Consider the following 24,120-nt stretch of genomic DNA (forward strand, 5'->3'; position numbering starts at 1 on the left):
AATGTGCTGGTGGGAGTCTATCTACACATAAATGGTTCATCCAGTCCCTCCCTGTGTATTCCACAGGGATGGAATTTAGATGCCAGTGTAACCCAAGGTTGGACTTCTTAGGTCCCTTGTCTTTTCTTCTTTCTATTCAATAACTCACAATTCATGGTTGTGTTAGAGTTCTCTAGAGAAACAGAATCAAGAGAAAGTATAATTATAAAACGGGGATTTATTAGGTTGGCTTGCATGACCAGAAGCTAGATAGTCCATAATGGCTGTCTGCAGGCCGGAGAGCTAGAAACACCAGTAGCTGTGCAGCACAAGAGACTGAAGCCCCAGAACAAGAGGGCTTGAAGGTTCTACCCTAGTCCAAGACCAAAGGCTTCTGAGAACCCCTGGAATATCACTGGCAGAGTCCACTTTGGAAGAGTGAAGAAGTGAGAGTCAGATATCCTCAGAGAATCACAGCAGCAATCAAGAACCCATTCAAGAAGAATCAAGCTTGTGTCTTCTGCAGCTTCCTTGTTTTTCCAACTTTTATTCCATCCAAGCCATGATCCTATTGAACAGTGCTGCCCACACTTAGGGAGGGTCTCCATATCAGTTGACTATACCACACGCCAATCATTTCTAGACACACCCTCATTGACACACCCAGAAGCCTCTTGATCATAGGTATCTCTTAATCCAATCTAGTTGATAATTCAAATTAACCATCACAATGATGTAGTTGCAAAAGGAACATGTTCTTTATATTATAAGAAAACAATCTGTGACCTGTCATTTTCATAATAAGAGGATCTTGTTTCTGTGATGAAATATAATACACTCATTCTCCTACCTTTCTTTCCTTCCCTCCTCCCTCCTTAATCCCCTACATTTCAAGTTTCTTTCTTTCTTTTTTTTTCCCTTGCTAAAGTGTCAAACACCTGCCCCTTCTCTGGGGTATCGGAAGGCTAACGTAATCTATTTTAAAAAGCAACTTACAATGCAACCATTTATACTTACAAATGTTATATCTGTTTACTTTCACTCTCCAACTTCAGATATCAATACCTCATTCTAGTCCATACTTCTCCATATAGTGTGAACACCATTTGGAGTATATAAATGCTTTAAAACTTGATATCAGTACATTTGAGAAACTATATTTGATATTGATCACATATACTTAATCTACAAGATCTTAAAGAGTCACTTTAAATATTCAGAGCAATAATTCTTAAATTTTAAAAATGTTATAGCATAATTAGAATAAGTTATACCCCAGGTATGTATAATCTGTCAAAATACACTCTATTGTCATGTATATCTAAAAAGAACAAATTAAAAAAATTAAAGAATCTGGCAATTATGAATTCTCTGCTACTCTCCAAATATTTTCACATTCACAAAATACTGCTTATATCTTAGAAATAATACCAGGTTATGAGTCCCATGTCCAGTTATCTCCCAGCCATGACAGAATAGCTTATATAACATAGGCATGTTTGATGGAATTACTGACCATTGGGGAGCAACTCATTGTTTAGCCTCTCTCCACTCCCCAGACTTTCATCCCCACTCTCCAATAATGCCTTGGTCTTTCCAATGTCCAGTTGACATCCTGAAGCTACCTAGGGGCTTCTAGCCACCTTTAATATGCAAAAGACACTCTTTTCCCTCTGAATATTCCAAAGGTTTTAGGATCTGTATGTCATAAAACATAGGTACAAAGACCCAGTGTATTTCACAAGATTACACCAAGCTAAAAGCAGGGCTCTTAGTAGTATCATTTTTCTAAGCAAATGGAAATTAAACTTCAAGGTCCAAAATCAGGATGCTCAGAGAATTCATGTTCAGAATGCATACAGAATTCATATAGGTAGGCCCTACAAATTAATTAACCAGAAATAATTTAAACCTCTTTAATAAATAGGCAATTAATTTGACAAAAAAACTTCACAAAAGAGGCTATCCAAATGGTCAATGAACACACGGAAAGATGCTCATACTCATTACTTCATTTGTCATGGGAGAATTCAAAATTAAATCCAAATAAGACAAAGGAACATGCCCACCAGAATGGTTAACATGTAAACAAAGGACAAATCAAAGGACTTGGAGCAAGTGAACACTGACCTATTATTAGTGAGGATGTATATTTAGCTTTTCCAAGCCGACCCAACAGAAATGAATATACGAACTCCAAAAGACAGATACAAAAAGTTAACAACAGCATTAAGCATATTAAAAATTAGAAACAATTCAAATGGCCATCAATAATAGAATAATTAAATTTTAGAAGATGGAAGATTTTAGAATAAATACTATGAAAGTATATACAACAATAAAAATGACATGGATTCTTCTCTTGAATGTAAGCATACCCAAGATTGAATAATTATAATAAATTAAAAAATGCACATTGTATTAATCCATTTTTTATGGAACTCAAGACAGACTACACTGGTCTATGGTAGAAGGTCAAAATAGTGGTTATTCTGGAGGGGGTAAATGCCCAGGACAGTACAAGGGAAATACCTAGGTAAGTGTCATTTCTTGGAGTAGCAGATTGTTACATGGGCATATTCACTCAGTAAACACTAATGAAGCCATGTACTTTTATTTATGAATTTTTCTATACTTTTACTATACTAGCATTTTTTAGAAGATTGCTTAAAAAGAGTTATTCAATTTATATGAGACTTTGTGTTTTGAACAGAATCCTTTAATCCTTCCTTATTCCAGGAAGCAGGGATGAACAAAATTCACAATTCCCCTTTGAGATATTGTGCACAATACAAAACAGGCATATTTTCATAGATGCTCTCAACTGCACAAAGTTGATCATAACAAAGAGCTAAGTTTTTGAAGTCATATGCTAATCAATATGTCACATGGGACAATGTCAGAATATTAATATCCATTTTTAAGGTGAGTATAGGAATATGGGTACTCATTATACTACTTTTCTACCTGTATGTGTTTTTGAAATTTTCATAAGCTTTTTTGCAAGATGGAAAGCATAATCATCTGTTTCTCCCTAAAATGGATATTCATATTCTGATCTGTCCCGTAGTGATATTGATAGCATAAGACTACAAAAACTTAGCAAAAAGAAGTTATGATCACAAATGATTCCATAGAGAGACATCTATGAAAATATGCCTGTTTTGTATTGTGCACAATATCTCAAAGGAATTGTGAATTTGGTTCTGCTTCCTGGAATAAGGAAAAGGATTCTGTTCAAAACCAAGTTTCTACCTTGTTTTACAAGAAAATTCCATGCTCATTAGTGTTTACTGAGTGATATCCCATGTAACATCTGCTCTCCAGAATGAACCTTACTTATTTCCCTTGTACGGTCCTGGGCATTTCACCCCCTCCTCTCTGAGAGGTCTTAATTACTACTCTTGTCTCTAAACTCCAGTTTCTCTGTTATTATTTGTTATCACTTAATTGATCCTCATTATATTATATGCTGTGCAGCACCAGTTATGTTTTTATAAAGCATTGCTATTCTTCTTTGAAATACTTTACTCTATGCCTAGGAACCTTGTCATGTCTGAGTAATATTATTAAATATATATTTATTTATAATTTTCAATCAATCTCATTATCACTTTGTTGATTCTTTATCATTTAATGAGCACCTTCTCAGACACTGTTTGTTCTTTTTGGATGCCACATATTACCTTATTTAATTCTTATAAACTTCATATGAATTGTTACTATTATATTTATTCATAAATCAGATAACTGAAGCATAGAGATGAAGCAGGGGGAAGTCTTACACAAAATAAGTGCAGTTGTTATCAGCTCCAACTTAGCAGCTCCAGACCTAAGTTGCTAAGTCTAGTATACATTTCCTCTTGATTTCGTTTTCTATCCCAGCATAGCAAAGTAGGAAAGGAATCTTTCAAGTTCAAGAGTCTAAAGAATTTTTTATGAAAGATTACTGTTTTTTTTCTTTATTATAGCAATTTTTTTTTTACTTTAGAAGCTATGGCATTTATTTATTTATTTATTTATTTATTTATTTTTATTTAATTAATTATTGCAGTTCTGAGGATCAAAGCCTGGGCCTCACACATGCAAGTCAGGCACTCTACTGCTGAGTTACACCCCAGACTACTTTAAAAGCTATGGGACCTAAAGTCCATTCTCATTAAATAATAAATTTGTATTTTCTTCAGTATACTATTTTCAATACAGTATCAAAATTTGGATCTCAATGTCTGCAATGAATATTGGACTATTCACTACTAATTATTCTATTTTCAAATTCTCCAGTTTAGTACTTCAATATATTTAATATTAGAAAAAAATTTACAACCTTGTGAGTATAAGTGAAGAGGAACCTTAACTAATTATTTTATTATCCTTTGGGAACTGAATTCAGGTCCCTTAGCTTGTGGAGTCAGAGAAAATAGCTGCCATGTTGTATCACAGAGGTTCATTTAATGGAAGGAGAATGCACTGTTAAATATTTAAGGACCAGAAGTTAGCACTAATAAGAAGTTGTTCACTGATCCTGATAAAGCCATTGCACTTCTTTAAAAAATGCTATTCTTTGTGACCATATACTAATTGTGTTCAGGAAACCCACCACTCCTGAAAATAGCCATATCAGTAGTATCATGCATAGAGATGTACGCCTGTTTCCAGGACTTCTGGTAAAAACATATGGACACAAAAATAGAAACCTAATTTAAATCACCTGCAATCAAACATCCATATTACCACTGATAGCTGTACTTTTTGTCCTTTTTTCCTAAACAAAGTAAATATTTTTATTAATTTAAGTAAAAGAATATAAAGTTACTATCATAAGTTCTCATATTTGGCATAATTGACAAATTATGGGTATTAAATACTAAAAGACTTGGTGGAATCAATGCACATTTAAGATATTTTATACATACTATTGAGTTGCTTTCTTGAAATTTTGAACTAACTTACAACACCCACAGTAGCCTATGAGAACATCAGTTTCTCACAACCATATCAACAATGCTTATTAGTTTTCTAGCTTTACCAGATTAAATAGCATCTCAATATTTTACTTTGTATTTACTTGATTACAGAGAGTTGAATGTTTTCCATGTATTTGTTGACATTTGAATATCTTTTGAAAAGAAAGTTTTATGTTATTTGTTGATTTTTTTCCATTATATTTTTTAGAGTTTTTTTTTTTAAATTTGTGAGCTCTCTTTCTCTTTACACACACACACACACACACACACACACACACACACACACACACACATCCATTTATACATGTGTCCGTTTATATACACATAACCACTTAATAAATATGTTATCATTTTTCCTTTATATATTTTTCTTTTTATGATTTTGACATTAAGTGGTTGAACCTATCAGTCTTTTCTATTATGGTTTGTGCTTTCAAGGTTATGTTTAGGAGAACCTTCCATACTCCAAGATTTAAAAAAAAAAATGTGCATTTTTTCTAACTGTTTTGTGATTTTACTTTTACTTTCAAAATAAAACATGCCTAAAATTTATTTTGTTACAAGGGATAAAGTGGAGATTAAAATTATTTTGATTTGGAAATAACTTTCTACTGATTCTAATATTATTTGCTAAATAACCTACACTTTGCCTAAAAACTTATATCCCCATGTTAACATACTTTTTAATTATAACTGAATCTATTTCTAAACTTTTATTTATTTTCACTAATCTATCTTCCTTTCCTGACACTAGTACTACTTGTTGAGATTTTTACTAGTCTACCTTAAAATTATAGATTATTTTGGAAATAATATAAAATGTACTATAACTTACTTTGTAATTTTATTATGGATACAATAAAGCTCTGGCAGCTTTTCAATGGCATAAAATGGAGAATTCCAGCTCTTCTTATATCAGGCGTATCTAAAGCTCTAATGCTGTGAATAATTGGCATCTTAGCAACAGTAATTTTGATCCATCTTCAAAAATTCTGGAGAGCTTTCAGGTACTTATTTTGTATATGAACCCTATCCTGAACTGCATCATTTTCTCCTATCTTTATTTTCTCCCAGTTTCTGTTCCCTAGTTTGATTATTTTAAAAATTGTATTGTGTTCACGTCTGCTAAGCACTTTACATCCTGTTTAAAATGACATAGAAGTATACATAAAAGCTTTCAACAAATTCTCAAAATAATTTATAACTGTAAAGATGAAGAACTACTGTTCTACACCATTTAAAGAATCTCATAGTGGCCAAAATTGAATGTAATTTCACAAATTTCTTGACACGAAGTTACTTTTAAAACACATGATTTAAATGGCTCTGACATTATTTGAAGAAACATAAGCAAAATTAAAATGTTAATGTCTAGAAGGCTGATGCCAAAATAAAGTACCACCCGCAAAGTCTATAGCATATTTCTTGTTTTCAGAATAGCTGCCATTAGTTTTTACAAAAGAGAGAATATGAAACAACAGAGAGTGGCATCTGGTCTATACCACATACTATAAACTGATCGACAGGAATTCATTCATTCATTTTCTGCACATTCATAAAATGTATCTCACTCCTTAAGTGCCAGTTACTGATAAGCACAGGATTTACACAGTGAATGAAACAAAAATCTTTGTTTCTGTGAAGTCATCCTTCTTATAGGAGGAGATATAATTAAAACATAGAAAACTAGAATGAGTAAAATGTTGCTAAGTTTAGTAGAGAATTGGGAAATTGGTAGTGTATGTGTGTGGAAAAATAGAAATTTTAGGGTGACTGGGAAAATCTTACTATGAAGATGATATGTGAGCAAAGTCTTGCTGTCCAAAAAGATCAAATGAAACACAGTGAGGTAAACAATGAGCTTAGACCGACAATGAGGGGGACTTGTGAATTGTTATGTCTCTTACAGAGCTATATAGAGCGTGGTATCATCTTAATCTGACCCATGTTTTATCAGAATCATTATAGCTGATGTGATGAGAGTAAGTAGAGAGATCAGAGGCAGATTAACCACTAGGTAAGTTACTTCAGTGACCCCAAGGAGAAGTGATTGTGCTTTTACTAGAATGATATCAGGGGAGGTATTGAGAGGTGGTCAGATTCTGAATATATGTTGAAGGTAGAACCAATATGACTTGGCATTATAGGGTTTGAGAGAAAGAGAGAAACTAATGATCATGACAAAATTCTGGCCTAAGATAAAAGTGTGCTCCAAGTTCCTGGGATGGAGAAGTCTATGGGAAATATAGGTTTGAAAAGGAAAGATTGAGAACATCCAGTGTAGATATTAATGCAGTAGAATATATGCATCTAGTATTCAGAATAGAGGTCTGAGCTGAAAAGATGAATTTGGAGGATTTCAGTATATTTATAGTACTTAAAGCTACGTGGAAATCCCATTGACAGTTACTCCCTGCCCTAACAATGGAATGACTTCCATGCTCAGTCAACTCCAGCTACCTAATCTAAAAGGATCTCTCTTATCCATTGCCCTCCATCAGACAAGCACTATAGAAAGTACACCTGGGATCAGCAGCAAGGTGCCGCATATCTCTATCAGCCCACTTTCTAGTGGTTCAGGTTTGGGATGTGGAAATTTCATTGAGTAGCAATGGAGGTTCCAACTGATTCAACAGACTTGGTGATTTTCTGCAATTTCAGTGCTCTCAGTTGCTTAAAGATCTTTCAGTCTCTTTTCATTCACTGAATTCTATGGGCTAGTTATCAAAGTCAGAGAATTTGCACAGGCATAGCTTTGGAAGGTAGAATAATTTGTATGAATATCTATTTCATGCACACAAAAAAATGTCCTTTGTTTTATCCTTCAGCCTGCATGTTAATAGTCTCCATCTAGGCCTTTGCTTCCACCCTGGTTTCTGACTCTAGGCAAGTTAAACCCTAGGCTTCACTGGAGAAGCATGGTTAATCCCTGCAAAAGGCATTAGCAACATATAGACAGCAAATGACTAATAACTTCCTTAACTTGTGTAGAGAATGCTGCAAAGGAGCAGAACAAGGAGTACACAGCAAAAGGAGCAGAAAAATTAGAAGATGGCCAATATCATGCCTAATAATATAAATGTAAGGATAACGTTTTCACCCATCAAACAGTTTGTAACTGAGAGAGTGACAGAAAGAGGGATTTAAGGGAGAGCAAAATAGTCACTAAGATACAGATATTGCATATTTTTATTGATAAAGCATAACACTGTCAGGGAATGTGAAATATGAAAACATCCATAACACTCTAGTATTTCCTCTTAGGTATTTAAGTACACTAAATGCAAATGAGCTTGTGAAAAAAATATTTCTAGCATTATTTGTAATAGAAAAAATAGCAAACAAATACATATAAAAAAGGAGAGGCTAGGTAAAATACACCGTATTCATGTGATATTATATAGCAGTTAAAAGGAATGAATCAATTCTATATATATTAATGCAACTGGATCCAAAGATATCATTGAGTAAAACAAGTCATGTAAATGTACATATAAAATAATATAATTTATATTAAATGTATACATTTGATCATATAATACCTCATTACTTTGTTGGGTATAAAGCTTTTATTTTAAAATAATTTCTTAAGTCTGAAAGTATATGCATAAAATTTATAACCATAGGAGTGTAATATGAAACAGAATGTGGATAATAGTAAAATGATTTCAGCTTTTTGATAAATTTGAATTTTTTTCTTTTTTAAATTTATTTCTTAAATATATGACAATCGTGGAGTGCCTTACATTCATAATCATCCATTCACAGCACAATTTTTTGTAATTTTTAAAAAATGAATTTATGTGTGCCTATGAGATGAAAAATTGATCAAAGGTAAATAAATATAATATAAAAGAAGAAACAGAGAAGAAGCATTTGAAATAGAAATACAATAGCATGAGGTAATGTGAGTGAAGAAGAAGGAGATGGAGGGATGGGCCCAGGGCAGTGCCAAGGTCACAGTCTAGGTGATGGGTATGGTTCACAGTCAGTGAGCTCTGAAGAGAAGCCCCTTTGGTAAGCTTCCAAAGGAAGGTTTTAGGAATGGTGGATTTAAAGTAATAGGAAAAAAAAAAAAGCTAAAATTGAGTGAAGGTAAAGGCAGAAGGCATCAGAGATATAAATTGGAGAGTTATCGGAAACAGATGGACTTCAACCAGGAGAAGGGATGAATCACCCAGAGATAGAGGTAAAAATACACATAACAAAGCAGAAGCCTAAATATTTACATAGTTTCTGTTTGCTTTGTTTTGACCATATCTATACATTTATTAGAAAAAAAAATGAATTCTCATTAGTACTTGGCTCAGAAAAAAAAGTCATTTAATTATAGGCTTATAAGATAAGAATAAGAAAGCCCAAAGAGAATGCAAGTATCCGTGGCCACCCCCAAGTAGAGAGAGCTTGGCTGTGGGAGGCTGCACAGTGCAGACTTCAAGGTCAAGGCTTCCTGCTTCCTGCTTATATGGAGTTCCCTAAGCTGAGACAATTCATCAGACCCTCTCACACGTTGCTCAGTGAGTCACAGAGTTTGCCTTCTCTGGATATATTTCCACAAATTTCTTTATAATTAGTATCATGAGAAGGTCAACACTAAGAGATTAAAACTGGCCCTGAAGTTCTTTGGGAATTATAGGGCAAAATATACAAAAATAAGACTGCTGTAGACCACCCACCTACACCCTACATTAATTCATTAATATGTCTTGTTATTATAATTCTTCTTGGAATGAAATTAAAGCAAGGATGATAAATCATAGGCTAGTTAAACCCTCAGATTGTCCAAAACTATTTTGAAATATTATACCTTCATTCATGTATGAGAATATGTACACCAAAAATTTATTTAAAATATTCTACATTATTCTGTCTTAAAAGTAAACTGAAAACTGGACAATTGCTTGATTTCCAAACTCAAAATACCATGAGAACTCTCGCAATGGCCAGTATCTTTTTTAATGATGACCTCATCATTGGGACATATGAACAGTTTAACTTATTCATTTTAGAAATATAATTTTCAACATGAATCACACCAAAATGTGACTACCACGCAGTTTAGTACTTGTGTGAATTAAAATATAAGCTTATGTGTTCTGGTATAATAAAAATGAAAGTTGTTTTTCTGTTTAATCTCACAGACCCATGCCAGAGAGATTAAGAAGGCTGTTTTGTCCCTTTTTGTGCTGGTATGTAATGGTTATTCTCATTTATTCTAGAGGGATTTAGGCTTTTCAATTCTCCCGACTTATCTTCTTACCTTCTAATGCTGCTGTTCAGTAAGAGAAAGGAAACAGTCCTGGGAGCCTTTCTAGAAGAGATAATTGTGCAGGACTCCCTGGTCTCCATCCTCAGCTGGTAATGGTTAATTAGTTTGTGCACTTGCAGTTTGGTCTCTTGAGGAGAGAAATTTAATTTCTTCCTCTTAGCTTAGAAGAGCATAGTGGGTTTTGTTTGTTGGTTGGTTTTTTTTTTTTTTTTTGCTGTGTTTTTGTATGTTTTCATCTAATTTATGCTTATGGGCAACACCTTGAACATCAGTTGAGGGGAGGGGAATGGAATGGAAGGACCTCGGTTCAGAGAATGGCAGGTCATATGTCAATCATGCAGGTTAAAACAGAACACACCTGAGGTGTCCAACACCTTATTTAACTGTGCCTGTGATGCTCACATTGGACTCTATCTAGAGTTGCATTTCTACATACTTGTTCATTCAATTAAGAAAACAGTGGCAGTGGCCTCACAGTTTAGAGAATACCACCTTGGGGACATTTTTTATTGATTCTTTTTAGTTATTCATGACAATAGATTTATTTTGTTAAAATTCTAATTAGGACCCCATTCTCTCTCTCACTCTGCACAAAAATTGACTCAAAGGGGATAAGAGACCGAGGCATTAGACCATAAACCCTGCACCTACTAGAAGAACATTAGTTCAGGGGAGGGGAATGGAATGGAAGTGTAGGCCCCACACTCTAACATGTCCACTCAGGAACTGACTTTCTTAATAGGACTCTTTAAGGTGCGAGATGTAAAATCAATAATAAATGGGAAGACATCAAACTAGAAATATTCTTCACAGAAGACAATCAAGAGCATGAAGAGAGAGCCTACAGAATGGGAGAGAAATCTTTGCCACCTATACCTCAAATAAAGCATTAGTTTCCAGGATACACAAAGAATTCAAGAAATTTAACACCAAAAAACAAATAGCCCGATCAGTACACGGGCAAAGGAACTAAACGGACCTCTCTCAAAAGGAGAAATATGAATGGTTAACAAATATATGAAAAAATGTTCAATATCTCTGGCAATTAGAGAAATACAAATCAAAACTACATTGAGGTTTCACCTCTGTCTAGTCAGAATGGCAACTATCAAAAATATAAGCAACAATACATGTTTTCGAGTCATTTTTTAATCTAAATTCCAAACATGGCTCTGCTGCTTACTCATAACACAAATTTTGAATATGTATTTAAACTCCTAGCCTCCTTGCTCTCATCTGCAAAACAAAAATAATATTAATGCATACCAAATGATAGTTGAATGAGCACTAAAGTGTTTGTACCGGTATAGTATATATGAAATGTAGTAAATTTTCAATGATATTTTTTATTGTTATTATTCTGGAGATCCACATAATTTTTCAGCTCCTTAGTTTTGCCCCTGTAATATAAAAATAAAAAAATTACATAAAACCTTAAATGTACTACTTAAATAATAAAATGTGTTAAGATGACCACATTGGAATAGCTGAATAATTTTTTTAAAAAGGCAAGAATCTTAACATGTTTACTAAAAGGTTTTCTTAGGGGAGGTCTCATGTAATTATATAATTAAATAAGAATGGCATAAATAACAAACAGTGTATGAATTAAGTGATATGAATACAAATATTTCACAAGCTACGAAGGGTTATAAAAATGTCAAATTTGCCCTGGAATACCCTTTAAAGTTCATACAATTCCCTATGTTAAGGATGTGAACAGTGAGAAAGAACTTGTGACTTATCCAAGAGTATATACAATTAGTGAATGACAGAGCAAAACCCTGGGTGCAGGGACCACTGTTCCAGTGTACCTTTCACTATGATTGCTAATGTGTATTCATTGTCATGTTTTAATGGGCCATTTCAAAACCTTCTCGTTCTCTAATACCACATTGCCATATCTATCATTCAAGGGCAGAATGTGTAAAATCAATATGAAGTGGTGCTGCTATGGACTTTTCAGAGAGTCTGGGGATGTCTAAGAGAAACAACAGAGCTGTGGGATTTCCATCTTATTGCATCACTTATCCTTGATGATCTAGCCGCACTTTACAAATCTACCACCATAGCTTGCCTGGCCTGGCGCATGCACTAGGACAAAGTATTGTTGAAGCAAAAGTCCTATGTTTTATACTTTCATTCAAGAGAAAAAAAAGTAATTCCCAATTTAGGGAGCCATTATATGATATTTGTTTGAGGTCATTCTTTCTGCTCCTGGGACAAAACATGTTAAATGAAACTCCAGTATTATCATCTATGAATATACTCAACGGTTTGGACAAAATAACATCCCCAAGTTATTTTCAGAAATTTATATATCATTGGATTTCTTGGTATTTATATGAAAGAGTATGTAATGGTAAGAGGTAGGATGCCAGTTAAATCATAGGTCTGCTTCCTGAGAGCTGCTTACACACACTAACAAAATGGAAATTCACTCTGACCCTGATCTGAAGAAAGCCTTGGTATTTAGTTAATCTGTATATCTCTGGAACTAATTGATTGATTGATGTTGTTGCTGTTTGGAGGATTGAACCCAGTGCCTCCTACATACTAAACAAGTGCTGTACCACTGAGCTATACCCTCAGCCCTGTTGCTGGAATTTATATGTATATGTTAAACTAAACAATCCTGACAGATGAAAGCTTATTTCATTATTGAAATGAATAGAAATTGAGAGCCAGATCAGTTAGATAATGTAAATCACCTGTATGGTCAAACCAAAAATTCTGATTTCTTTCTCTACCACATATATGTATATGTGTGTGTGTGTGTATTAAATACATGTATGCTTTAAATACATAGTTTATCTAATACTACATATTATATTTGAATCTAATACTACATAAAAAATGTATTTGTTTTATTATCCCAAGGTATTATCTAGATAAAACTATTAATTTATAAAAATCAGGGAGACATGGCTATTGTAAATGGCAGATTCATTGTGAATAAACTTCAATGTTGCTGTTATGTGGAATTTAGGTATTGTGACTCTAAAGAAGTACTCAAAATAGAAAGAGAATATTCTTCCAAAAAATCCTCAAAAATAATGTTTAGAAAAATATCACATATCATAGACTCAAATATAAACATGTGTAACTAACAGCCTACTCCAAAAACTAGAGTAAGTTGGGTTTCTCTAACATGTTCTGAGGTTATGTGTGCAATGTCTTATTGAAAAAGGTTTTCTTTATCAGATCCAGGCATTTGTCACATATATAACAGATCTCTTTGTAATAGTCCCTGAAATGGTTCAATTGTTCCACTCTTATTGGCCAAAATCATAAAATTTAAGACTCTTAGCAGAGAAACTCAATTATAAAGGGTCTTAATTAAAATGTATTAGAAGAAGATGCATTCTATTTTCTCTATTTATCTTTTAGACTATCAAGTGCCATGTCACAGAATTATAGACTTCCAGAGTTTAAAAGCAATGTTGCATAGGTAGAAGTCATCTTGCCTTTTTCCTGTAAGTGAGAAGACTGAGGCCCTGAAGTGCTGACTTGCTCAAAGTGAGCCACCAACAAATAGAATCAGTGCCCCTCAGTTCTGAATCCTAACTATTACACCAACCGCCTCTGTCTCATTTGCTGTCAGTACTGGCTGTTAGCTGAAAAATACACAGTTATCATTGATTCAGAAATCCCTGTAACTAATAATATTTTATGATGAACAGGATTTCATTCTTTTTCATTATGTTTTGTGTGACTTTTCGAGTGTATAGTTTATCATAATAAAACATAAAATAATCAAAGAAGTGACAAATAATGAGATTTCACTTTATGAAGATAACAAATCCAAAAACCAAGGGATCACATTTCTTTTTGTGGCTTCCAATGACATTATTCAAGATCTCTATCTGTACATCACATTTAAGAGCCCATTATTAGCTTTGTCATAGACCAGACTTCACATTGCATAGGTGACAAATGACAGGAAATTTGTCATGATTCATGTGTTGTAGAAAGCTGTGATTTTGTGGGTATTCTCCCTAAATGTCATAAAAGTTTACCCAAATGCAATATTTTTGTAATGTGTCACCAAACTGTGTGTCAGTTTATATCAGTTGGTGGTAGAACATACCATTTTACATAATACTCCTAACTTATATGTCCCTAACATATATTCCTAATTTTAGATAAACATAAACTAAATTTAAGACATTTATCGCATCATATACTGCTTTTATTAAAATCCTACAATAGAATTGAAGAATTCTATTGTGGTAACAACTGGACATTTGATTATCTCATCATTACCTGCATATTTCTGTGGAAAAGTTATTTGTACCTGGGTATTAAACATTTGGTTTTTGATCATTAATTATACATATGGGAAAAGATATGAGTATGTGAAAATGGGACATTTATCTCATGCTTTTTTATCTCTATTGTACAAATGTGCCTACCATATGTAGCTTGCCTTTGTAAGCAATTTCCATTATACATTATTATCAATCTACTCTTTTGTTACTGGATGCATTATTTATTTCTTATTTCTGTTTTGATTGGAGAGAGGCAATTCAGAATAATAAATAACTGAAAGGAGGAAACTGCAACAAGTAAGATAAAGATTAAAATGGACTTCAAGAGCAAAGTAGGAAAAAATTCAGCAGAAACCCTAAGAAACAACCACAATGAAAATATGCCAGAATCGGGCCTTACCCTTCTTTTGTAACTCTAAGGCTGCTCCGTTACTCAAAGAAGCCAGTAGCCCAGGATAGTATTAAAGTTTCTTAGCTTTTGTAGCCTTTTCCAATGTTTAGCTATCTTTTTTTTTGTAAGAATTTTATTAAAATATAACTCCTATACCATAGAATTCACCAACTCAATGATGCAATCTAGTGATTTATAACCTATTCTCAGAGTTGTGCAACCATTACCACAATCCATTTTTATAGTTCTCATGACCTTAAAAAGAAACCTGTAGCTGGGTGCATGGCACACATCTGTAATCCCAGCTGCTGGGGAAGCTGAGGCAGGAGGATCTCAAGTTCAAAGCCAGCCTCAGCAAAAAGTGAGGCACTAAGCAACTCAGTGAGACCCTGTCTCTAAATAAAATACAAAATAGGGCTGTGGATGTGACTCAGTGGTCAAGTGCCCCTGAATTCAAACCCCAGTGCCCCCATAAAAGAAAAAGAACCCTGTACCACTTCACTATCACTCCTCAATCCCCCCTCCTCCTGTTCTCCAGATCTAAGCAACAACTGATCCAATTTTCTGTCTATAGATTTATTTATGCTGGATATTTCATATAATGGAATCATATAATGTATAGATTTTTTGTGTTGTCTCTTCCACCAAGCATAATGTTTTCAAGGTCCATCCAGGTTGTAGAATGTGTCAGTATTTCATTCCTTTTTATGGCTGAAAAAATCCATCGTATGCATACACCATATTTTGTTTACTGGTTAGTTGAGGAATGTTGGGTTGTTTCCACCTTTGGTTTATTATGAATAAGGATGCTGTGAACACATTAACAAATGGGTGTGTGAATATTTTTTCATTTCTCTGGAGTAGGCACCAAGAAGTGGAATTATTGAATTGATTAGTCACTTTCAAATTTTAAAATGCCATGATTTTTAAACCTAACTAGATCCTCTGACTGTCAGATTCCCTTGTTTTGACCTCTGTGAGGAACAAGTAGATCCTCCTTTATAGCTGTCTCTCAGGTTTTATGGAAAATGAAATTATTGCTTCCTTAATTCAGATTTAACAATTTCAATTCTCTAAATATTTTAGATTTTAAAAATCTATTGCTCTAGTCACATTCCTTATAGGCTGAAATTACTCCAATATCTCCATTACTTGTTTTTATAGTTCAGATGAACCAACTTTCACTGTAGAAATTATAGTTTCCACTTACTATGTGCAGGTACTATGCTGAGTGTCCCATCTACATTTCTGTAATCCCTAAAACATCCATGTGGGATAAATAGTATTAAATATTTTAGTATTAAACAGAAGGGATCTGATGCTCAAAGAAAGTAAGTGGCTTAACCACAGGCTCAGGTTATGGTAGAGGTCCATTAGAAACCAAAGGTCAGCCAGCATAATTCTCACAACCTGTTCTGTATTGAGAAGTACTTGAACAGTAAATTGTTTCTATAGAAATGCTTCAGTCTTCACTTTAACACAGACACATCCAACAGTAAGCATGCAAATCTTAAAGGTGACTCTCCACTATCTTCCAACATTTGAATACTTAGCTTTTTACATTAAATAACAGAGACAAGCATCTTTCAGAGTTCTTTTTATTAGAAGTTGAAATATTATATACCAAAACCTAAATCATTACTTACAACCAGAATTTTCAATCACAGATGCAGATTCCAGGATCCAAGGGTCTCCAACCATAATTTTTAAAACATTAGCATAAAGAAAGTATCTTTAGTTAGAGCAGATTTTTTTTTTTTGATACCAGACTGATCTGAAAGTTATCCACTACAAAAATTCCTTCCCATTGCCTGAAGAGCATGAAGCAGCTAAGTAAAAGTTAGGGGGCAGCTTAGAGAAACAACAGTGTTCAAAGAGCTGCAAGTAGCATTTTTCAGTTCTAAATGAGCTCCCAGCAAAGAGAGCACATCAAGCCAGGCATGGTTGTAATCCCATTGGCTGGGGAGGCTGAGGCAGGAGGATCACAAGTTCAAAGCCAGCCTCAGCAACAATGAGGCGCTAAGCAACTCAGTGAGACTTTGTCTCTAAATAAAATACAAAATAAGGCTGGGGATGTGGCTCAGTGGTCGAGTGCCCCTGAGTTCAATCCCCTGTACGAGAGAGAGAGAGAGAGAATGAATGTGTGTAGCAAGAGACATAACTCAGTGTCACACAAATGGAGAGTTCAAGGGGACTCAACTGCTCATTATGGTCAACATGTAGGACACGTTGAAGGAAATTAAAACCACTGTATAAATATGGCTAAGACTCTGTTTTCAATGAACTGCAGACTTGGAAACAAAAACTGGCAGGGTTGTCTGCAACTGGTATTAAAGGCTTTGAAATAAGGAAATGGTCTTCTTACAATAAATCAATGTAGAAACACAACAAGCAGAAAGGAGATCAATAATAAAGAAAAAAGGCCTAATAATACTAATACTGGTCTTGGTGAAAAATAATTCTATTAACCACAGGTGTTTAAAGGTTTTTCATTAGCAATCATTTATTATCTTAATCTTTCTGTTGCCTTTACAGACTCCCTAATTTTAAAAAAGAAAGTGTAAAAGAGGTGAATATTTATATGGGGTTTTCCCAAATGACAGTTTTCACAAAGAAGGCAGATGAGATAAACAGCACCCCCGTCTATTTCTTCTGCAGAATTTGTTCTTGTTTGTCTATGTACTCCATCCACATGAGTGAGGCCATCACATGACACAATAATTGACATGATCAAGTAAAATGGCACAGTTATCAAATTTCCTGTCTGGAGAGCTTCCATGGCTCTCTCCCTGCAATAAACAGGGATGTCACTCAAGTGTGATTTTCTATGCATATGCCATTTATACTTTAATAATGAAATGTTTAACAAAGCATATGTTCTATTAAGATAACCCATGCTAGTTCTTCATCAGTATCAGCAGATGTGATCTTTGATATGACTTTTAAACTTGTCCCACGTCTCAAAATTGAATAGAGCTACAGAATGATGCAGCTCCCTTCCCCAGGAAGGACCTCAGTCTCAAAGTCAGAAGAAATAAATGTTACCCCTTTCCTATTAACTATTCCTTAGATTATCTCCTAATAAAGTTGTTATGAGGACCAAATACAATAAAGGATGTGGAAATTCTTTGTAAGCTGAACATTGCTATAGTAATGTAAAAATGAAGGGAACCTCATTGGGCTTCTTTGTTTGGACCTGTGACTCTTATGAGCTGGTCATTATATATATAGCTACCCAGGATAATGACAAGTTGCTAAAACTGTAAGCTTTGCTTCCTTGTTCAAGTCCAGCTACCTCCGACTGTGATCTTTACCTCTTTGATTCTTCTGGATTTTACTTCAAGTTCCCTTTCACTTAAAGTTTGCATCATCTTCACTGGGAAATTTTACTATTGCAAATTGTAAAAGACTGCCGCCATATAAATGCACATAGCCGAGACATGTATCCAAGGAGTAACCATGTAAAACAGTTTTCCAAACTGATATCTTTCAAATAAAGTTGTTGTTTTTTTTCAAATTCATATAGAACAAGAACTACTGCAATTTGTAATAGCTTAAAATCTCCATGCTTTGTTATCTCAATTAAAGCAGAACAAGAAAATCTCTATAGGAAAACTGCCAGAGAAGAAATAAGTAAAGGAATACTTTCTCTTATATGCAGAAACCAAAATAAGGCAGGGAGAGCTGGGGTGGGAGAGCTGAAGCATAAAAAATGGAAAGAAAAAATGGAAAGAGATTGAGGGGGAGGCAGGGGGTGGGAGAAGAGAGAAAAAGTGGAATGAAATTGATGAAACTATATAATAGACATATATGAATATACCACAGTGGATTTAATCTTTATTTATATCTATAAGCACTAAGTTTAAAAAAATACTATGAATAAATAGAAGGAAGACCACAGAGTGGAGGAAAGGGAACAAGGGAGGAAGGAGGCAAGGGACTGAGGAAGTACTGGGAACTGAAGTGGAACAAATTATATTCCATGCTTTTATGATTATGTCAAAATGAAATCCAATATTATGTGTAATTGTGATGGACTGATTAAAAAAAAGAATTGTTATGTCTAAGAGGGAATTTCTTAAACTGAACATAATTTCAAACTAAAAATCTTAAATCATTATAATCCATAGTGATCATTTTCTTTAGATTGCAAATGCAGTCACTACTCTATTTTTAAATTGACTGTGGCCACTTTGGGTAAGAGGTAGCTCCCAAAGCAGAGAAACTAAAGTATCAGCACTGGCATGCCACAAGAATTGCCCAACTGCCCTGAGTTGTTGCATTAGATTATAAACCCCACCAAAGATGGCAAGAATTTGCTCCCCCAGAAGAAGGAACTTTCAAAGGATTCAGAGGTTTGGCTAAAGATTAAAAACAAAGGTTATGATTAGTTACTGAATATGCAGTTGTATATTTTGTTACTATCACCCCTGTTAAGAAATTTACATTGTGTTACACAACCATTTTGTTTTGGAGATTATTGCAATTTATTTACTTGTGTCTTATGGAAAAATGTGTACACATTGCACCTGAAATTAAAATAACATGCAGGAGCTGGGGCTGTAGCTCAGTGGCAGAGCTCTTGCCTAGCATGTGTGAGGCACTGGGTTTAATCCTTAGCACCGCATAAAAAAAACTAAACAAAGAAGGGCATGCTGTCCATCAGCAACTATAAAAAAAAATAAAAATTAAAAATAAATAAATAAAATAACATGGTAGTAGGTATGCCTAGTGTCACTCTCGGCAGAGCAGGAACAATTCAGGGTAGAGAAAGAAAGGCAAAGACTAGAAGCTGAAAAGAGCATCTATTAGATGTTATAGATTTAGGGAGGTAACTAGTCAAGGCCAAAGTGTGGGAGGGAAGAGCATAGGAAGTTTAAAATGTATTAATAGGAAGATACAGGAAATCTATGAAGGTAGGAAATGGGGACAGATAGATGTTGGTTCTGTGATGTTAATAAATATCCATAGGGATAGGAATCTGCAAAACACAATATAAATCTGAGAGGGTAGAAGGCAAGAGGAGTGAGTGAGCCTTTGAGAGCTATATCCTTTATAGAGGTTGTAGTATCCTATTTTAGGGCAAATTTATTTTCCATCCTGCTGTTTAGGGTCATGTAAGAACTCACTGGTACATGTGAGATAATGAGTAGATGGATGCTCACTACAGTAGTGCTTACAAAGGAAAGCTCCAGTCCTGCTGTAGGTCTTGCCTTTCGGTTTTTCTTCTATTTTGGCAGAGCATCTACTTTTTTCCTCAAATGTCTTAGCATCGAGTGGCAGGAGAGGACATATAAACACTAAAGTCTATCAGTAGAACAAAGAAAAAAAATGCACGGATATATGCTATATCTCCTAATCTCTAGGGAAAACAGTGACAATTGCTTCATTTATTGAGTGCTGCTTTAGTTATCTCTTACTCTTGTAACAATCTGCCCTAAACTTAGTGGCTTCAGAAAACAAAACTATTATTATCTCTTCTGAGTCTGTGGGTTGCCTAGGTGCCTCTGGGTGGTTCTTTATCATGTGTTGTTGGTCAGGACTGCATTTCTCTGGAGCTTTGACTGTTTTTGTATGGCCAGGATAGTTCAGTGCCTTGATCAGGGGTTGGTACTGATAGCTGAGCATTTGGAGGAGGTTCCCAATCAAGTTCCTTGTGTCTCTTCCAGATGGCTGCTGTGTATGGCATGCATTTCTCATGACCTGGTGACCAGATTCAAATAAGTAGCCCTCCCAGCACCAGGGTGAAAGCTAAAGATTTCTTATGGCCTGGTGACTTTGGAAGTTACACGGTGATATTTCTGCCATGTGTTTTTGGTTAAGACAAGTCTCAGGAGAGGTCCATGTTCAACAGGATTAGAAGAAGACTCTTGTTAGATGGAAGGAGTAGCAAAAACTGTGCTCAGTTTGTCAATTTAAAAACTTAATGCTCAGTGATACTAAATTATGGAGTTAAAAATTGAATCAGATGGGATTCCTATTCGACTCCATAGCCCAAACAAGCCATAAAGAAAGAATTTAGGAATGGCAATGGCATATACATTTATTAGGTAAGTTGTATGGCTCTGCTAGTGATCCCAGACTGTGAGATGGTCCCTTCCCTCATTCCTCATCTTAAGATCACAAAGTTATATTTTAAGCTTATAAGGCTAAGTTGATTAAATTGTCTAAAATTTTCAGTGGCATGATTTTCTGCACTAGCTGTCTTTGCCCCTTCTGTTTCTTCCAAATAAATGGGTGTGTTAAGTTCCTGCCATTCATGGAATTACAAAGAGAGGTTAGGGCAAATCATACGCCTCTAAGCTTTTCAATCATGTTCTGTTCTACTCTGATCAAATATCCTTAATTGAAAGAAACCTATGGGGAATGTGCCTAGCTGAATTGAAAGTAACTATTATTACGACTAAATTAAATCCAAACAAGTTGTACTATAAAATATGCATAGACAAATAACACTTTAAGTCCATGAAAAAATTATTCCCTTAAAGTCCTTCATTACAATTTTCCTTGGGTACTCTGTTCCAGATTTTGTTCTTTAAGGCTATTAAAAAAAACTATGTAAGAAAGAAGCATCCAATTAGAAGAGTTTTGTCTATATAAACAGCTGTTGGGATGGATTTTTCTGCTGCACTTTACTTTTCTACCAAATGGATCAATTATATCACTAGGTCTTATAAAATAGAGATACAGAAAAGTTGGAACTGTTTGAAGTGTTGAAACTCATTCATAAGGAAAGATTAAAAGACAGGTGCAATTTCATTTATCATAGAGAAAAAAGGTTGGGGAAAACTAAAAAGTGTTTTCACTAATAGGAAGAACGTGTATGTCCTATTAAAAAGACAACTGGGAATTAATGAAATGAAAATAAGTGTTGGCTAGACGTCTGTACAGAGAAATTTTACCAAAGAGAATATTGTAAATGCTGGACTCAACTTTCAAATAAGGATATGAAATCTTTTACCATAAGTGCCTTTACAAACATTGAGAGACAGATTCTCTGTGAAGGTGTGCAGAGGGAGGAGTCAACCTACAAAAGGTCCTTTAGGTTATAATTTTATGAGACCCTATGATATGAAGCCCTAGGTCAATGATTGGTAATATGAAATCTAATAGAGCTAATTAGCTTAATCAAGATCCCTGAATCAAAGGTGAGAGTCGAAGAAGGTAATTTTTTCATTCATTCTTTGGAGGGTAGATTCTACATAAAAATATAAAGGGCAGGCAAAAGGAAAGAAGATGCAAAGAAAGAATGACCTCAAGGTAATTTACTCTATTGCAATGAATCCTACATTTTCAGGAATGTAACCCTCCTGTTTTCTTTTTTTTTTAACCATAAGGTTTTGGAGTCCTCTCTTGAGTCTTCTGTTTCATGCAAAGAGAATTTTGCATGAAATTTTTTGGGGAAGGTTTTTCTGACATCGGCTCGCCTTCCATTAGTCAGAACTCAGTCATGTGACTCTACCTGACTGACTTTTTACTGCTGATCTAGGTGTCACACTTGGCCAAGAGTAATGTAGGGTATGTGTTTTTTTGTTTGTTTGTTTTGTTTTGTTCTGTGGGGGGTGGTGGGAGGACTTGTGCAGGCAGAAGAAAGACTAATAAATGTGGGAACAAATCCAAATACATCCTTTCAAAGCAGGAGCTGCAGCACTACTGGTGTGATACTAAAATGCCTTAGTGCCTCAAGCATAAAACCATTTTTAATCCTTTAAAAACACAGTTGAGAAAACCATTGAATTTTTTTAGGGTAGACTTCTTCTACTATAATTTCATTTGAAAATCAAACTTGCTGTGAATTCCACTAGAAATTCTTAGGGCTGAGCAATGAAATAATATAATTTTTAGCAAGTGCCAACAATTTCCATGTGAATGGGACCTTTATTAAACATATTTTAACACTCCTGTGGATTAATAATGTGTTAGCAGAAAAAGACATGTTGAGCTTAGTGCAATTATCCTTCCATCCCAATTATACTGTGACATTAAATCTTGTGACATTTAATAAGAAAGGCCATTTCACCCATGGCTACCTCTAGTGCAGACAATTTATGCAACAGTGTTCCCGTAGAAAAAATTATGAAAAGAAGGCATTCCAACATGCTGATATGTCTAACTGCCCATGTAAATTGAATAAGGTGTAGCCAAATATATAAATTGTTAATATTATGATTACCTGCTTCCTGAGACAAAAGAAAGATGAACTAACAACGTTAGATTTTAATCTATTACAAAATAAAACAAATGAAAATGGATAACCCCAAGGAGTTGCTTAGTGTGTGGAGATTCAAGATGTTATTTTTCTTTCTATAAGAGGAATAGAAAGTTTTCTCTAAAGTACATATTCACCTGGTATATTTAACCTATAACATAATATTTCTTAAATTTAAATTGGCATTAGAGTTACAAAGTGCCTTGGTTAACTTAAAGAGTAAAAACTCTTGCATTTGAGATTGAATTTCTGATCTCTCTCTCTTAAAGTGGTTTGATATCTTAAATGTCTAAACTGTGTGTGTGTGTGTGTGTGTGTGTGTGTGTGTGTGTGTGTGTTGGTAGGAAAAGCTGAAAGATGCTGTGTCTAACACTGACTCTGAATTCACTAGGAATTTACTGTTAAATAATGTTTTAGCATATAGTAATAAAGAAAAGTATAGGAAGTGCTGATTAGGTACTTCTTAAGATCCCTGTTTACCTTTTTTCCTGATCTTTATACTGTTGATATGATGGAAGAAGAACATCAAATGTGATAGAAACCCAATCAATCATATGTTTGGAGGTCTACATTAAACCTCAAATGATAAGAAAAGGAAAGACAATGGAATGTATCCGGAACAATTTTCCTATGTACTTATATTAATATACCATATTGAATCCCTCCATCATATACATCCATAAGAACGGGGTCCTAACTAGAATAAGATGTATTCCATGTTTACCAGTCTATCAAAATGAATTCTAGTATCAAATATAACTAAAAAGAACCAATAAAAACAAAATTAAAAGCATTTAAAAAATTCAAGTGACCAAGAGAAACTTTTTTATTTATATAAATAAATTTCTCAAATATCTTTACTTTTAAATAAAATTCTCAAGAGAAACTGCTAGGTTTTCTAGAAAGACATATTTTGGGAAGTTGAAAAGTTTGTATGATACTGTGACTGCAGAATTGGATCAGATTGATTTGTTCTTATCTGGCAGGTAAAAGTTCCTCAATGACTCAGTGATGGGATTGGTTGATAAGGATCC

The 24,120-nt window shown here is 34.4% G+C and overlaps 1 protein-coding gene across 3 annotated transcripts in view; it reads left to right on the plus strand.

Annotated features, from left to right (window-relative positions):
* The window catches only part of B3galt1 (beta-1,3-galactosyltransferase 1), a 550,035-nt gene that overhangs the window by 272,247 nt on the left and 253,668 nt on the right, over window positions 1–24,120 (plus strand). The window contains exon 3 of one of the 3 annotated variants that reach the window (XM_040294415.2): window positions 10,088–10,135. The exons of the other annotated variants lie outside the window; for them this stretch is intronic. The gene's annotated coding sequence lies outside the window, so the exon portion shown is untranslated. The remainder of the gene's footprint in view (window positions 1–10,087; window positions 10,136–24,120) is intronic. 3 annotated transcript variants of the gene reach the window in all.

The sequence above is a fragment of the Ictidomys tridecemlineatus genome, chromosome 7 (assembly GCF_052094955.1).
Source record: "Ictidomys tridecemlineatus isolate mIctTri1 chromosome 7, mIctTri1.hap1, whole genome shotgun sequence".
Classification (NCBI taxonomy): Eukaryota; Metazoa; Chordata; class Mammalia; order Rodentia; family Sciuridae; genus Ictidomys; species Ictidomys tridecemlineatus.